The sequence below is a fragment of the Engystomops pustulosus genome, chromosome 5 (assembly GCF_040894005.1).
Source record: "Engystomops pustulosus chromosome 5, aEngPut4.maternal, whole genome shotgun sequence".
Lineage (NCBI taxonomy): Eukaryota > Metazoa > Chordata > Amphibia > Anura > Leptodactylidae > Engystomops > Engystomops pustulosus.
The window spans coordinates 3,147,625-3,159,797 of NC_092415.1; the positions used below are offsets into that span (position 1 = coordinate 3,147,625).

Genomic DNA, 12,173 nt, shown 5'->3' on the forward strand with positions numbered 1-12,173 from the left:
TCCCTGGAGAGATGTGTAATCACACCTCACACTGCTGTGCTCTGTGCTCTCTGCAGCCAGTGTTATGTACTATCCCTGGAGAGATGTGTAATCAGACCTCACACTGCTGTGCTCTGTGCTCTCTGCAGCCAGTGCTATGTATTGTCCCTGGAGAGATGTGTAATCAGACCTCACACTGCTGTGCTCGGTGCTCTCTGCAGCCAGTGCTATGTATTGTCCCTGGAGAGATGTGTAATCAGACCTCACACTGCTGTGCTCTGTGCTCACTGCAGCCAGTGTTATGTATTGTCCCTGGAGAGATGTGTAATCAGACCTCACACTGCTGTGCTCTGTGCTCTCTGCAGCCAGTGTTATGTATTGTCCCTGGAGAGATGTGTAATCAGACCTCACATTGCTGTGCTCTGTGCTCACTGCAGCCAGTGTTATGTACTGTCCCTGGAGAGATGTGTAATCAGTCCTCACACTGCTGTGCTCTGTGCAGTCAGCGTTATGTATGGTCCCTTAAGGGATCTGTAATCAGACCTCACACTGCTGTGCTCTGTGCTCTCTGCAGCCAGTGTTATGTATTATCCCTGGAGAGATGTGTAAACAGACCTCACACTGCTGTGCTCTGTGCTCTCTGTAGCCAGTGTTATGTATTGTCCATGGAGAGATGTGTAATCAGACCTCACACTGCTGTGCTCTCTGCTCTCTGCAGTGAGTGTTATGTATTGTCCCTGGATAGATGTGTAATCACACCTCACACTGCTGTGCTCTGTGCTCTCTGCAGCCAGTGTTATGTAGTGTCCCTGGAGAGATGTGTAATCAGACCTCACACTGCTGTGCTCTGTGCTCTCTGCAGCCAGTGTTATGTATTGTCCCTGGAGAGATGTGTAACCAGACCTCACACTGCTGTGCTCTGTGCTCTCTGCAGCCAGTGTTATGTATTATCCCTGGAGAGATGTGTAATCAGACCTCACACTGCTGTGCTCTGTGCTCTCTGCAGCCAGTGTTAGGTGTTGTCTGTGGAGAGATGTGTAATCAGACCTCACACTGCTGTGCTCTGTGCTCTCTGCAGCCAGTGTTATGTATTATCCCTGGAGAGATGTGTAATCAGACCTCACACTGCTGTGCTCTGTGCTCTCTGCAGCCAGTGTTAGGTGTTGTCTGTGGAGAGATGTGTAATCAGACCTCACACTGCTGCGCTCTGTGCTCTGTGCAGCCAGTGTTATGTATTGTCCCTGGAGAGATGTGTAATCAGACCTCACACTGCTGTGCTCTGTGCTCTCTGCAGCCAGTGTTATGTATTGTCCCTGGAGAGATGTGTAATCAGACCTCACACTGCTGTGCTCTGTGCTCTCTGCAGCCAGTGTTATGTATTGTCCCTGGAAAGATGTGTAATCAGACCTCACACTGCTGTACTCTGTGCTCTCTGCAGCCAGTGTTATGTATTGTCCCTTGAGAGATGTGTAATCAGACCTCACACTGCTGTGCTCTGTGCTCTCTGCAGCCAGTGTTTTGTATTGTCCCTGGAGAGATGTGTAATCAGACCTCACACTGCTGTACTCTTTGCTCTCTGCAGCCAGTGTTATGTATTGTCCCTGGAGAGATGTGTAATCAGACCTCACACTGCTGTGCTCTGTGCTCTCTGCAGCCAGTGTTATGTATTGTCCCTGGAAAGATGTGTAATCAGACCTCACACTGCTGTACTCTTTGCTCTCTGCAGCCAGTGTTATGTATTGTCCCTGGAGAGATGTGTAATCAGACCTCACACTGCTGTGCTCTGTGCTCTCTCCAGCCAGTGTTATGTATTGTCCCTGGAGAGATGTGTAATCAGACCTCACACTGCTGTGCTCTGTGCTCTCTGCAGCCAGTGTTATGTATGTATTGTCCCAGGAGAGATGTGTAATCAGACCTCACACTGCTGTGCTCTGTGCTCTCTGCAGCCAGTGTTATGTATTGTCCCAGGAGAGACTGTTACTGGATACACTGTATCCTCTATGACTGGTACAATGTGTCGCATCATCTAGAACATCTCGTGTCCCTCTCCCTAGGACATAGTGGGTGATGGGAGAATCTGTGCGGGAAGGGTTAATGCGGGCGCTGTGTTTACTGCCTGTAGTGGAGGGCGCCGCCACCTGTTGCTTTTGGGGCCTGTGCCCTGTCCACACATCCAGGTTCTGACGCAATGTAACCCGATCCCCCCCTCTAGCGGTTACCAAGAAAAGCCCAGAGTGTTGTCACCCAGCGCGGGGGTCACCACCCCCCCTCCTCCGGGGCACCCGCCGGGCCACACCCACTTGTATTTACACGAGACTGCGGCTGATGCCCTGGTGCCAGCATTGGGGGGGGGGGGGGGTCCAAGCATTGGGGGTCACAGCATTGGGGGGTCCAAGCAATGGGGGGTAACAGCCAGTGTTATGTATTGTCCCTGGAGAGATGTGTAATCAGACCTCACACTGCTGTGCTCTGTGCTCTCTGCAGCCAGTGTTATGTATTGTCCCTGGAGAGATGTGTAATCAGACCTCACACTGCTGTGCTCTGTGCTCTCTGCAGCCAGTGTTATGTATTGTCCCTGGAGAGATGTGTAATCAGACCTCACACTGCTGTGCTCTGTGCTCTCTGCAGCCAGTGTTATGTACTGTCCCTGGAGAGATGTGTAATCAGACCTCACACTGCTGTGCTCTCTGCTCTCTGCAGCCAGTGTTATGTACTGTCCCTGGAGAGATGTGTAATCAGACCTCACACTGCTGTGCTCTGTGCTCTCTGCAGCCAGTGTTATGTATTGTCCCTGCAGAGATGTGTAATCAGACCTCACACTGCTGTGCTCTGTGCCCTCTGCAGCCAGTATTATGTACTGTCCCTGGAGAGATGTGTAATCAGACCTCACACTGCTGTGCTCTGTGCTCTCTGCAGCCAGTGTTATGTATTGTCCCTGGAGAGATGTGTAATCAGACCTCACACTGCTGTGCTCTGTGCTCTCTGCAGCCAGTGTTATATACTGTCCCTGGAGAGATGTGTAATCAGACCTCACACTGCTGTGCTCTGTGCTCTCTGCAGCCAGTGTTATGTACTGTCCCTGGAGAGATGTGTAATCAGACCTCACACTGCTGTGCTCTGTGCTCTGTGCTCTCTGCAGCCAGTGTTATGTATTGTCCCTGGAGAGATGTGTAATCAGACCTCACACTGCTGTGCTCTGTGCTCTCTGCAGCCAGTGTTATGTACTGTCCCTGGAGAGATGTGTAATCAGACCTCACACTGCTGTGCTCTGTGCTCTCTGCAGCCAGTGTTATGTATTGTCCCTGCAGAGATGTGTAATCAGACCTCACACTGCTGTGCTCTGTGCCCTCTGCAGCCAGTATTATGTACTGTCCCTGGAGAGATGTGTAATCAGACCTCACACTGCTGTGCTCTGTGCTCTCTGCAGCCAGTGTTATGTATTGTCCCTGGAGAGATGTGTAATCAGACCTCACACTGCTGTGCTCTGTGCTCTCTGCAGCCAGTGTTATATACTGTCCCTGGAGAGATGTGTAATCAGACCTCACACTGCTGTGCTCTGTGCTCTCTGCAGCCAGTGTTATGTACTGTCCCTGGAGAGATGTGTAATCAGACCTCACACTGCTGTGCTCTGTGCTCTGTGCTCTCTGCAGCCAGTGTTATGTATTGTCCCTGGAGAGATGTGTAATCAGACCTCACACTGCTGTGCTCTGTGCTCTCTGCAGCCAGTGTTATGTACTGTCCCTGGAGAGATGTGTAATCAGACCTCACACTGCTGTGCTCTGTACTCTCTGCAGTCAGTGTTATGTATTGTCCACGGAGAGATGTGTAATCAGACCTCACACTGCTGTTCTCTGTGCTCTCTGCAGCCAGTGTTATGTATTGTCCCTGGAGAGATGTGTAATCAGACCTCACACTGCTGTGCTCTGTGCTCTCTGCAGCCAGTGTTATGTATTGTCCCTGGAGAGATGTGTAATCAGACCTCACACTGCTGTGCTCTGTGCTCTCTGCAGTCAGTGTTATGTATTGTCCCTGGAGAGATGTGTAATGCACAGGGGTCACATGAAGGGGGGGGGGGGGGGGTAGGACCAGCCCTGCCCAGGGGTCACATGGAGGGAGGGGGCACTAGGCCTCCAGTTCTGGACTAAAACCGGGTCTTTCTATTTTGCGCAAAGTTTAAAACTTCCTTCATCAAATTATTTGGGAAACTGTTTGGACAGGAAGTTGTGGAGAGTAAATAATAACAAGTCACTTCCTGGAGGAGGAGGGATAAGGATCAGTAGGGATTTCTCCTGTCTGATCCCCATGAGATCACATTGGACCCCGGGCCGGGTGTTTGTGTTCTCCAGAACCTCCGATGCCCGGGGCCGGGGTTGTGCGAGGAGACGCTGGCAGCCATTCCACAAGCCGCAGCAAGTGGATCCATAAGATCTAATTGAGAGGATTAGCTGAGGGGTCCGGTATCTGCCGGCCCAGCGCCAGGACGCCCCCTGAAGGACACAGCTCCTGCACCCCTCCCCCATCCTGCCTGGTCCCTATTTCCCAGGGACCTTGGGTCATTCCCTGTCCCCGGCAGCTGCCCCCGCAGGGATGGAAATGAGACATTAAAGGATTAGGAGGGGAGGACGTCGTCCAGGGGCTCTGTGCCGCGCTCCGCCAGGCGGGGGATATATTTGGAGCACATTCCTCAGGTGCCATCCTGCGCTGGGTTTACTCAAGGAGGGGAGAGTGACATAACCAGTTGCAGGCTCCGAGTGTCTAACACTCACATCATTCATACAGATATAGACCAGGAGGGAAGGGGGGGCGGAGGGGGGGGGGCAGCGCGTTTACATAACCGCCCGACGGGAGGCGACGGGACAAGATTCATCCGTCACATTGTCTATCACACTAAGGTCTCCTTCACACACAACATTTAGAAAATCATAATTCCGTCTTCTACTGAGTTTACTGGGTGGCGACTGCAGATCCCCCCCCCCCAAAAAAAAAAAAAAATTCAGATGCAAAAAACGATTGATTCGGACAAACCGCAGAATTTAAAGTTCAAACTGTTTTGCAAGATCAGCACTTACATGCACCAGGAAGAAGAAGGTGAACTCCGGGGACCTGAGCGGGGAAGCGACACATGCAGGATATCGGGTGCACGATCTTAGTGACTCCCCGCACAGCGCATTATACACGGACAATGCACTTACATGCACCAGGAAGAAGGTGAACTCCAGGGACCTGAGCGGGGAAGCGACACATGCAGGATATCGGGTGCACGATCTTAGTGACTCCCCGCACAGCGCATTATACACGGACAATGCACTTACATGCACCAGGAAGAAGAAGGTGAACTCCAGGGACCTGAGCGGGGAAGCGACACATGCAGGATATCGGGTGCACGATCTTAGTGATTCCCCGCACAGCGCATTATACACGGACAATGCACTTACATGCACCAGGAAGAAGAAGGTGAACTCCGGGGACCTGAGCGGGGAAGTGACACATGCAGGATATCGGATGCACGATCTTAGTGACTCCCCGCACAGTGCATTATACACGGACAATGCACTTACATGCACCAGGAAGAAGAAGGTGAACTCTGGGGACCTGAGCGGGGAAGTGACACATGCAGGATATCGGGGGAATGATCTTAGTGACTCCCCGCACAGCACATTATACACGGACAATGCACTTACATGCACCAGGAAGAAGAATGTGAACTCCGGGGACCTGAGCGGAGAATCGACACAAGCAGGATATCGGGTGCGCGCTGCAAGTGAATCGCGGCAGCTCCGAATCCTCATTGGACGTTCCGGATCGGTGGACACAACGGGACGGGTAAGTAAATGTGCCCCATTAGGTCCTACACTCTGTGTTGAAGGTGCACATGGACACAGAGGGTACACACCCCCTGAACATGGTACACGCCCTGCACATAGTACACACTGCACATAGTACACACCCCCTGCACATAGTACACACCCCCTGCACATAGTACACACCGCACATAGTACACACCCTGCACATAGTACACACCCTGCACATAGTACACACCCTGCACATAGTACACGCCCCCTGCACCTAGTACACGCCCCCTGCACATAGTGCACACCCCCTGCACATAGTGCACACCCCCTGCACATAGTGCACACCCCCTGCACATAGTGCACACCCCCTGCACATAGTGCACACCCCCTGCACATAGTGCACACCCCCTGCACATAGTGCACACCCCCTGCACATAGTGCACACCCCCTGCACATAGTGCACACCCCCTGCACATAGTGCACACCCCCTGCACATAGTGCACACCTCCTGCACATAGTGCACACCTCCTGCACATAGTACACACCCCCTGCACATTGCACACTGCACATAGTACACACACTGCACATAGTACACCCCCTGCACATAGTACACACCCCCTGCACATAGTACACACCCCCTAGACATAGTACACACACTGCACATAGTACACACTGCACATAGTACACAACCCCTGCACATAGTACACACTGCACATAGTACACACCCTGCACATAGTACACCCCCTGCACATAGTACACCCCCTGCACATAGTACACACCCCCTGCACATAGTACACCCTGCACATAGTACACACCCTGCACATAGTACACACCCTGCACATAGTACACCCCCTGCACATAGTACACACTCCCTGCACATAGTACACCCCCTGCACATAATACACACCCGGCACATAGTACACACCCTGCACATAGTACACATCATCATCTCCTCAGCGCTGGCCCCATCTACATCATCACCTCCTCAGCGCTGGCCCCATCTACATCATCATCTCCTCATCACTGGCCCCATCTACATCATCATCTCCTCATCACTGGCCCCATCTACATCATCATCTCCTCAGCGCTGGCCCCATCTACATCATCATCTCCTCATCACTGGCCCCATCTACATCATCATCTCATCATCACTGGCCCCATCTACATCATCATCTCCTCAGCGCTGGCCCCATCTACATCATTACCTCCTCAGCGCTGGCCCCATCTACATCATCATCTCCTCAGCGCTGGCCCCATCTACATCATCATCTCCTCAGCGCTGGCCCCATCTACATCATCATCTCCTCATCACTGGCCCCATCTACATCATCATCTCCTCATCACTGGCCCCATCTACATCATCATCTCCTCATCACTGGCCCCATCTACATCATCATCTCCTCAGCGCTGGGCACATCTACATCATCATCTCCTCAGCACTGGCCCCATCTACATCATCATCTCCTCAGCGCTGGCCCCATATACATCATCATCTTCTCAGCGCTGGCCCCATCTACATCATCACCTCCTCATCACTGGCCCCATCTACATCATCATCTCCTCAGCACTGTTCCCATCTACATCATCATCTCCTCATCACTGGCCCCATCTACATCATCATCTCCTCATCACTGGCCCCATCTACATCATCATCTCCTCAGCGCTGGCCCCATCTACATCATCATCTCCTCAGCGCTGGCCCCATCTACATCATCATCTCCTCATCACTGGCCCCATCTACATCATCATCTCCTCAGCGCTGGCCCCATCTACATCATCATCTCCTCAGCGCTGGCCCCATCTACATCATCATCTCCTCATCACTGGCCCCATCTACATCATCATCTCCTCATCACTGGCCCCATCTACATCATCATCTCCTCATCACTGGCCCCATCTACATCATCATTTCCTCATCACTGGCCCCATCTACATCATCATCTCCTCATCACTGGCCCCATCTACATCACCATCTCCTCATCACTGGCCTCATCTATATCATCATCTCCTCATCACTGGCCCCATCTACATCATCATCCCCTCATCACTGGCCCCATCTACATCATCATCTCCTCATCACTGGCCTCATCTACATCATCATCTCCTCAGGACTGGCTCCATCTACATCATCATCTCCTCATCACTGGCCCCATCTACATCATCATCTCCTCATCACTGGCCCCATCTACATCATCATCTCCTCAGCGCTGGCCCCATCTACATCATTACCTCCTCAGCGCTGGCCCCATCTACATCATCATCATCTCCTCAGCACTGGCCCCATCTACATCATCATCTCCTCAGCGCTGGCTCCATCTACATCATCATCTCCTCAGCACTGGTCCCATCTACATCATCATCTCCTCAGCACTGGCCCCATCTACATCATCATCTCCTCATCGATGGCCCCATCTACATCATCATCTCCTCATCACCGGCCCCATCTACATCATCATCTCCTCAGCGCTGGCCCCATCTACATCATTATCTCCTCATCACTGGCCTCATCTACATCATCATCTCCTCATCACTGGCCTCATCTACATCATCATCTCCTCAGCACTGGCCCCATCTACATCATCATCTCCTCATCACTGGCCTCATCTACATCATCATCTCCTCAGCACTGGCCCCATCTAAATCATCATCTCCTCATCACTGGCCTCATCTACATCATCATCTCCTCAGCACTGGCCCCATCTACATCATCATCTCCTCAGCACTGGCCCCATCTACATCATCATCTCCTCATCACTGGCCCCATCTACATCATCATCTCCTCATCACTGGCCCCATCTACATCATCATCTCCTCAGCGCTGGCCCCATCTACATCATCATCCCCTCAGCACTGGCCCCATCTACATCATCATCTCCTCATCACTGGCCCCATCTACATCACCATCTCCTCATCACTGGCCTCATCTATATCATCATCTCCTCATCACTGGCCCCATCTACATCATCATCTCCTCATCACTGACCCCATCTACATCATCATCTCCTCAGGACTGGCTCCATCTACATCATCATCTCCTCATCGATGGCCCCATCTACATCATCATCTCCTCATCGATGGCCCCATCTACATCATCATCTCCTCATCACCGGCCCCATCTACATCATCATCTCCTCAGCGCTGGCCCCATCTACATCATTATCTCCTCATCACTGGCCCCACCTACATCATCATCTCCTCATCAATGGCCACATCTACATCATCATCTCCTCAGCGCTGGCCCCATCTACATCATTATCTCATCATCACTGGCCCCATCTACATCATCATCTCCTCAGCGCTGGCCCCATCTACATCATCACCTCCTCAGCACTGGCCCCATCTACATCATCATCTCCTCATCACTGGCCTCATCTACATCATCATCTCCTCAGCGCTGGCCCCATCTACATCATCATCTCCTCATCACTGGCCCCATCTACATCATCATCTCCTCATCACTGGCCTCATCTACATCATCATCTCCTCAGCGCTGGCCCCATCTACATCATTATCTCCTCATCACTGGCCCCATCTACATCATCATCTCCTCATCAATGGCCACATCTACATCATCATCTCCTCAGCGCTGGCCCCATCTACATCATTATCTCATCATCACTGGCCCCATCTACATCATCATCTCCTCAGCACTGGCCCCATCTACATCATCATCTCCTCAGCACTGGCCCCATCTACATCATCATCTCCTCATCACTGGTCCTATCTACATCATCATCTCATCATCACTGGTCCCATCTACATCATCATCTCATCATCACTGGTCCCATCTACATCATCATCTCCTCAGCGCTGGCCCCATCTACATCATCATCTCCTCAGCACTGGCCCCATCTACATCATCATCTCCTCATCACTGGCCCCATCTACATCATCATCTACTCATCACTGGCCCCATCTACATCATCACCTCCTCAGCGCTGGCCCCATCTACATCATCATCTCCTCAGCTCTGGCCCGATCTACATCATCATCTCCTCAGCGCTGGGCCCATCTACATCATTACCATCTCCTCAGCGCTGGCCCCATCTACATCATCACCTCCTCAGCGCTGGCCCCATCTACATCATCATCTCCTCATCACTGGCCCCATCTACATCATCATCTCCTCAGCGCTGGCCCCATATACATCATCATCTTCTCAGCGCTGGCCCCATCTACATCATCACCTCCTCATCACTGGCCCCATCTACATCATCATCTCCTCAGCACTGTTCCCATCTACATCATCATCTCCTCAGCGCTGGCCCCATCTACATCATCATCTCCTCAGCGCTGGCCCCATCTACATCATCATCTCCTCATCACTGGCCCCATCTACATCATCATCTCTCCAGCGCTGGCCCCATCTACATCATCATCTCCTCAGCGCTGGCCCCATCTACATCATCATCTCCTCAGCGCTGGCCCCATCTACATCACCATCTCCTCAGCGCTGGCCCCATCTACATCATCACCTCCTCAGCGCTGGCCCCATCTACATCATCATCTCCTCAGCGCTGGTCCCATCTACATCATCATCTCCTCATCACTGGCCCCATCTACATCATCATCTCCTCATCACTGGCCCCATCTACATCATCATCTCCTCATCACTGGCCCCATCTACATCATCATCTCCTCATCACTGGCCCCATCTACATCATCATCTCCTCATCACTGGCCCCATCTACATCATCATCTCCTCATCACTGGCCCCATCTACATCATCACCTCCTCATCACTGGCCCCATCTACATCATCATCTCCTCATCACTGGCCCCATCTACATCATCATCTCCTCAGCACTGGCACCATCTACATCATCATCTCCTCAGCGCTGGCCCCATCTACATCATCATCTCCTCATCGATGGCCCCATCTACATCATCATCTCCTCAGCACTGGCCCCATCTACATCATCATCTCCTCAGCGCTGGCCCCATCTACATTATCATCTCCTCATCGATGGCCCCATCTACATCATCATCTCCTCAGCACTGGCCCCATCTACATCATCATCTCCTCAGCGCTGGCCCCATCTACATCATCATCTCCTCATCGATGGCCCCATCTACATCATCATCTCCTCATCACTGGCCCCATCTACATCATCATCTCCTCATCACTGGTCCCATCTACATCATCTTCTCCTCAGCGCTGGCCACATCTACATCATCATCTCCTCAGCGCTGGCCCCATCTACATCATCATCTCCTCATCACTGGCCCCATCTACATCATCATCTCCTCAGCACTGGCCCCATCTACATCATCATCTCCTCAGCGCTGGCCCCATCTACATCATCATCTCCTCATCGATGGCCCCATCTACATCATCATCTCCTCATCGATGCCCCATCTACATCATCATCTCCTCATCACTGGCCCCATCTACATCATCATCTCCTCATCACTGGCCCCATCTACATTATCATCTCCTCAGCGCTGGCCCGATCTACATCATCATCTCCTCATCACTGGCCCCATCTACATCATCACCTCCTCAGCGCTGGCCCCATCTACATCATCATCTCCTCAGCTCTGGCCCCATCTACATCATCATCTCCTCATCACTGGCCCGATCTACATCATCATCTCCTCATCACTGGCCCCATCTACATCATCATCTCCTCATCACTGGCCCCATCTACATCATCATCTCCTCAGCACTGGCCCGATCTACATCATCATCTCCTCAGCTCTGGCCCGATCTACATCATCATCTCCTCATCACTGGCCCCATCTACATCATCACCTCCTCAGCGCTGGGCCCATCTACATCATCATCTCCTCAGCACTGGCCCCATCTACATCATCATCTCCTCAGCACTGGCCCAGTCTACATCATCATCTCCTCAGCACTGGCCCCATCTACATCATCATCTCCTCATCACCGGCCCCATCTACATCATCATCTCATCACTGGCCCCATCTACATCATCATCTCCTCAGCGCTGGCCCCATCTACATCATCATCTCCTCATCACTGGCCCCATCTACATCATCAACTCCTCATCACTGGCCCCATCTACATCATCAACTCGTCATCACTGGCCCCATCTACATCATCAACTCGTCATCACTGGCCCCATCTACATCATCATCTCCTCATCACTGGCCCCATCTACATCATCATCTCCTCAGCGCTGGCCCCATCTACATCATCATCTCCTCATCACTGACCCCATCTACATCATCATCTCCTCAGCGCTGGCCCCATCTACATCATCATCTCCTCAGCGCTGGACCCATCTACATCATCATCTCCTCGGCGCTGGTCCCATCTACATCATCATCTCCTCGGCGCTGGCCCCATCTACATCATCATCTCCTCATCACTGGCCCCATCTACATCATCATCTCCTCATCACTGGCCCCATCTACATCATCATCTCCTCATCAC

At 52.0% G+C, this 12,173-nt stretch overlaps 1 long non-coding RNA gene across 1 annotated transcript in view; it reads left to right on the forward strand.

Moving 5' to 3' along the window:
• Positions 1-5,619: 5,619 nt before the first annotated feature.
• The window catches only part of LOC140132349 (uncharacterized), a 49,660-nt gene continuing 43,106 nt past the window's right edge, over positions 5,620-12,173 (forward strand). The window contains exon 1 of the long non-coding RNA XR_011855595.1: positions 5,620-5,802. This is a non-coding gene — a long non-coding RNA (uncharacterized lncRNA). The remainder of the gene's footprint in view (positions 5,803-12,173) is intronic.